General features: G+C 35.6%; 1 pseudogene; it reads right to left on the bottom strand.

Annotated features, from left to right (window-relative positions):
* Positions 1-1,540: 1,540 nt before the first annotated feature.
* Positions 1,541-2,398, bottom strand: LOC147564817 (putative glucan endo-1,3-beta-glucosidase GVI pseudogene; annotated as a pseudogene).
* Between the last annotated feature and the right edge of the window lie 4,011 nt (positions 2,399-6,409).

Genomic DNA, 6,409 nt, shown 5'->3' with positions numbered 1-6,409 from the left:
ATGTTTGAATTACATCAATACATTATGATTATAATATACAATACATCATGAATTTCGTTGAACAATATAACCTTGTAAAGGTCGTATAAAGATCCTTATATTCGTCCTATGGAGTCTTAAAGTTCATCTATTCTTATTTTTAATTTATTTATTTTCTAAATTACATTATATAAATTTTGATGATAAACAGTTTCTATCGAAATTCGATCTGAAAACTTCATGGATTTAAGGAGTGTCCAACTACTGCACCAAAAAGTGGTGAACCCTGACTTCTAACGTCATTACAAATATATAACATACTACTTTAATAACCGACTCATTAACTTAAATGATAGTAATTTAGTAGGAAGATAGATTAACGATTTGGAAGAAGGGTGTCTCTCCTCAAAGGGATAGTCAGATTCTTAAGTAATGCTTGTTTTTTCATTTAATTCAAATCCAAGGGTACTTAATTAAATAATTTTAAAAACTATATTTCATGATTTTGTCTATATAATCGATTTAAACTAAATTCAGATGTAATCAAATTAGAAGTAAAACCGATTAAAATTCAGATGATTCAAATTAAAAAAAAAAGTCACACGAAAATTAAACTCAATTTTAATCATATGGTTGGGTGAGGGGGAGAGGGGAGTCTTAAAATAGTGAATAGATGGAATTCATAAGGGCAATTTGAATGGGTTGATGCTTTTTCGTGGGAATGTGGAAGTCTTTTGGAGGGGAGTGGTTTTAATGCCATCCACGCCTACACAAAATTTCTCCATGGCTAAAACACACATAGCGCGGCATTTCTTGGAACCCCAATTTCATCCACAAGTCAAAAGAAATTCATGCTCACCGCCTGGTCATCATTAGGGGCCTCCCTCAAGGCAAACATAAGAGGGAGTTTGTGAAAGAAGGAGGCGCCTATAACACTTATGGGAGGTCCCTTTAAAACTTCACAAACAAATTATAACCGTTGAGCGCTTCCAAAACTAGGAATCTACCCCAAAACTCCAAAATCGAATGTATATTTATGATTTAGTTCAAATAACGTTGGTTTATCGTCTTACCGACTGAAAACCAAGAATTATCATTCTAAATATTCTCTCGGTTTTTTATCTGTACGATGAGTATCAACAACCAAATATCTGAATCAAACGCATCTTTCTAATTTAGTTCAATTAGCGTCGGTAACCGTCTTACCAATGAAAATATTTTGACCAAAATGTATTTATATAAAAAGTGAGTGTAAAACGAAAAAATGGGTTCAAATGGTGACTGTGAATAACCGTGGCCCGTGGGTGTAGTTAAGTGTCTATAACATTTTCTACTCTACTTTCTCTTAGAAGTTTAGATGGGCTGAGATAGTGGGCTCTACTATAACAATCCATATTCAGCCCATTTACAGCTACCAGGAACAGTAAAGAAGTTCTAAAGGCACTTATATAACTCTTGGTAAATTTGAACTTATTAGATTCACATTATTAAACAAAAAACACCACTAATAATGTAATTATTCAACCTAATAAAAAAAGTCTGTTTATAGAGATTTAAATTTTTAAGGGGAGAAATTAACATGATAGACTTTCATCTTGTCAGGGCGAAAAATCCCAAAGTTTTTCTCAATTCCTTCTGGTTTAAGATTCTCATTAAACATTGCAAATATATAAGTCTCCAATTCTTGATTAGGTTTCTTTGGTGTCCCTGTGGTCAACGCTAGCTGAGCTATCAACTAATTATTGAAATTTTGAGCATGATCAACCGTCACGATATCACCGTTCCCCGCTGTAGGCCAACCGGTCTCTGATACAATGATCTTAACAGTTGACCCACCTGATTTCTCTACAGCTGCATACACTGAATCAACCATTGCATAAAAAAGATTTTTGTACCCTAGTGACCCATAGTGAACAACAACCTTATCACTATTAAAAAGAGCATAATCTAAGTTCACATTTGTTGGGTTACCAGCATAAGCATAGTAAGGGTATATATTAACTAACAAGGGATATGAATTGGTTGATAAAAAGCTTATAATGGGTGTCAATATAGGAGCCAAATTTTTCGAAAATGCACCTGCCGAAGGCGGATAAGAAATTCCTAAAACTTGCGAGGAAAGGGCTGTGCTGACGGGAATTTTAAGATTCGCGGCTTTTAAAGCAGTGTCTAGGTTTTGAATCGACGCTAGAACGTAAGCTTTTAGGTCATCGTAGGGGACTTCGTTACCAACTATTATACATCTAATGATGGTCGAGGCGTCTTTGTGTGGAAGAATGTTACTATCAACCCAAGTTTTGGCGTATGTTTTATCAGTTGCGAATTTTTTAAGATCTTCGTTACGTACTGCAACAATGATTTGGATTCCAGAACCTTCTATAGCTTTTAGAACATCTTGATTTGAATCGAAGAAGCGCATTCTTTGGATTTCCTTGATTCGTAGAGAGCTATTACTTGGTCGGGTGGTGGAAGATTATTACTTACCATAGCATAATTTACACCAATTTGTAAAGCTCCTGCATTAATCCAATATTTTAAAAAATAAATAAAATTAAATAGTTGAAAGATTAAGGGTTATTTTTCAAATGGCCCCCAACTTTGTGACCAGCTTCCTGCCTGACCCCTACTTTAGCAATAATTCCCGTATGGCCCCCTTTTTCCGTTATCTTTAACATTTCGTTACTCTCTCTCCTCCATCTCATTTTCTCTCTCTGCCACATCATCTTAGCACGACACATCATCATCTTCTCCGTCAAGGTCGCCGGCCGGCGACCTTCAAAATTTTTTTCTCTCTCTTCTCTCTCTCTATTTTTTTTTTTTATTTTTTTAAATTCTCTCCTCCCTCTCTCTAAACTCCGGCCCTTCGCCGGAGTTTAGAGAGAGAGAGAATTTTTTTTAAATTTTTTTTTTGAGAGAGAGAGAGAGAAAAAAAAAATTTGAAGGTCGCCGGCCAGAAATTTGGACGGCCGGCGAACCTGACGGAGAAGATGATGATGTTTCGTGCTAAGATGATGTGGCAGAGAGAGAAAATGAGATGGAGGAGAGAGAGTAACGGAATGTTAAAGATAACGGAAAAAATGGATCATACGGGAATTATTGCTAAAGTAGGGGGTCAGGCAGGAAGCTAGTCACAAAGTTGGGGGCCATTTGGGAAATAACCCAAAGATTAAATATGATGATAGGAACACAACTACACAAAGGTATTAAGGATAGGTTTTTTTTTTTTTGGAATTTCAACTTCATTGATAGACTGGCAGTAATGAGATACAAAGTCAAGAAGTTAAAATAAAACAACAGAAAGACAAAAGGAAAACCACTAATGGGCCAAATATCTTTGGGCCACTGCGTGGGCCTCGCCATTGCTTCACAGTAGCAGAAAGCCAGTTCATTTTGATTTCATAACCCCTTCCTTGCTATATAAGACTAGATATGATGATTCACATGGTGGCCCCCATCCCATGTTGGGAATCCATAGTGGGTGAACCCTGGAAACAGGAACTAAAGTAGTGAGAGATTAGTGGGTGTGTAACTACCCACTTCTTTACTACCCCTGCCCATGATCAGTGGAGAACGTCTATGGTCGGTAACTGCTGCCGATTGATCACCATCGTCCCGTAGTATCTCCTCTTCCGAATGATCACCATCGTCCGTTACAGAATGCATTTGAACATTTTGAATTTTGGTCATGTTTTCACTCTCCCAGAAAGCCAATACTTTGAATTCAAGAGGATGTTTGGGTTGCATCTTTGCCATAACTATCTCTCGTTGTTTATCAGTGAGATTTTTCTCTAGTAGCTCCATTAATTTCATTCTAGATGGACATAATTCAAATGCATGCCCCAGATAACCACCATAGAAACAAAATTTGCATATTCTCACAAATCTTAAAGTAACCTGGTGTGTTTGGCCTCCCGTAATTTGGAGAATTACTTCTCTTGGTAGAGGTGATTAGATATTAACCTTAACTTTGATTCCGCCATAAACCGACCACTTTGATTCTGCCATAAACTCCCAATGGTTGTCCATGATCAAACACTCTATCCCGTAAAAATACGAAAGATAACAAATAAAGATCCTAAAGATCAACGAAACAGGCCCTAAAGACTAACAAGGAAATAACCTTTATTTAAGGACAAAGAAAAAGAAACCCGACGAAGGAGCAAATAATACCCTGAAAGAAAAACTCAAGAAAACGGTTATGGGGAGAGAGTAGAGAGAGAAAATGGAGGGGTACCCGTTGTCCTATTTGGGATAGGTTTTGACAAAACAAAACTCGGACAAAAGACGAAAATGCGAAGAAAAAAAAGCATAATTTTGACTAAATAAAAAGTGTTAATTCCTATTTGGTCCTTACTTTGTGACCAACTTCAAATATGACCCCCAAATTTCTGTAAATTCAAATATGGCCCCCCATTTTCACACAAATGCCATAACTACCCCTCTTATTAATGTATTTTCAAAATAAAATAAAAAAGAAAACTTAAATTCCACCTCACTTCCCTCTCCACCACTCATCTCTCTCCACGTCACCTCTCTCTCTCTCTCCAAGTCACCACTCTCTTCTCCGATGAAATTTTCCGGCCGGCGACCTTCAAACTTAAAAAAAAAATTCACTCATCTCTCTCTCTCTAAAAATTCCGGCGAAGGGGATTTCCCTTCGCCGGAATCTGGTCTGTTGAAGAACAGAAATTTGAAATTTTTTTTTTAAGTTTTTAAAAGGCCCTTCCAACTCATAAAACATTCTTCCATGCATTTTGTAATGTGAGGATCGTACTTTATAGTATTATTCAGGTGAAGGACAATCCAGCAATCAAGAATATAATGTTTAGGTATTTTCACTCATTGTTAATTGATTTTGAATTGGATGACCACAAATTCAATATGCACCCCACTCAATTAGAGTTGACTTCAAAATTATATAACTGTTTTTTCTTTTGCCGACTCTCTTTTTTCTACTTATGTTGTGAGAAAAAGAAAGTGACTATGATAATGAAGATCTTCACCCTCATTTTTACTTTCTCGATCTTTAAAGTCATCGTTTTCATACTCAAACTTACCATTCAGATTCACCTTGCTAGCTTTGTGAGCTCTACATTTCTTACTAATTCATTTATTTATGTATTTGAATATATAAGAAAAGGAAGAAACGGTTAAAACTAATGGGTGGAGAGTGGAGATATATAGAAAATATTGAATGATGAGTTAAAATTAAGAGTTATTTCCTTTTTGGCCCTCTACTTTGTGACCAGTTTCTTTTTTGGCCCCCTATTTTTTATAAATTCAAATTTGGCCCCCTATTTTCAAGTAAATGTCATAACTACCCTTCCTAATTTCAAAATAAAATATAAAAAAGAGACATTTCCACCTCACCTATTTTCAAGTAAATGCCATAACTACCCGGAAAATTTTCTTTTTTTTTCTTAATATTAAATATTTTTTATAGTTTTATTTTGAAATTAGGAAGGGTAGTTATGGCATTTACTTGAAAATAGGGAATCAAATTTGAATTTATGAAAAATAGGGGGCCAAGAAGGAAACTGGTCACAAAGTAGGGGGCCAAAAAGGAAATAACTCAAAAATTAAACTTTACTGAGAGGCATAGAGATTGTACTAGATATGGACTTTTTGAGACCATAGGATCCAAATTTAATTAGGCTTAGCCGCTTAGGAGGACAATATTTAAAAAGGGAAATTTGGCCAAAACTCCCTAAAAACTTTGGCCTTTGGTTAAAAAGGATTGGACAACTTTTTATGGGCTTCAGCTCCCTGTGGCATTTTTGTAAATTATCTAATATAGGGAAAAGACAAAACTGACCTTATTGCAAACTAGTTTGCAAACCAGTTTGCAAACCAATTTGCAAAGCAGTGCAAACTAGTTTGCAAGGCAAACCAGATTGCAAACTAGTGCAAACCAGTTTGCAAATCAGTTTGCAAAGCTTTGCAAGGCAAACCAGATTGCAAACCAGTTTGCAAATCAGTTTGCAAATCAGTTTGCAAAGCTCTGCAAGGCAAACCAGATTGCAAACCAATTTGCAAAGTAGTGCAAACCAGTTTGCAAATCAGTTTGCAAACAAGTTTGCAAAGCTTCGCAAAATCAAACCCTAACAAAATAAGTAACTAAGAAGTAAGATTATATAAAATGTGAGGGTTTTTGGAAAATCTGAGGGTGTTTCTAAAATTTTCCTTTATACAAAGGTCAATTCAGGTATACAAAATTAAGGGATTTTTAGAATTGTCCTTCAAGCCTATTTCCAAACTTTTCATGGTGCCTAGAAGGAAAAAAAGATAACTTGTCTTTTTGACAAAAAAAAACAAAAAATTGGGTCTCCAGCCCAATTTCACCATTTAAAAATTGGGACAATTATTTTCAATCTCTTCATCCTCATTGATATCTCTACACTTTTCATTGCCCAAAAGTTATTTGAAATCT

Source organism: Eschscholzia californica, unplaced genomic scaffold (genome assembly GCF_041429995.1).
Source record: "Eschscholzia californica isolate CP2 unplaced genomic scaffold, dmEscCali1.0.p SCAF_1, whole genome shotgun sequence".
Taxonomy (NCBI): Eukaryota; Viridiplantae; Streptophyta; class Magnoliopsida; order Ranunculales; family Papaveraceae; genus Eschscholzia; species Eschscholzia californica.
The sequence above is the reverse complement of the archived record's forward strand: the minus strand, read 5'-3'. Positions and strand labels throughout refer to the sequence as shown.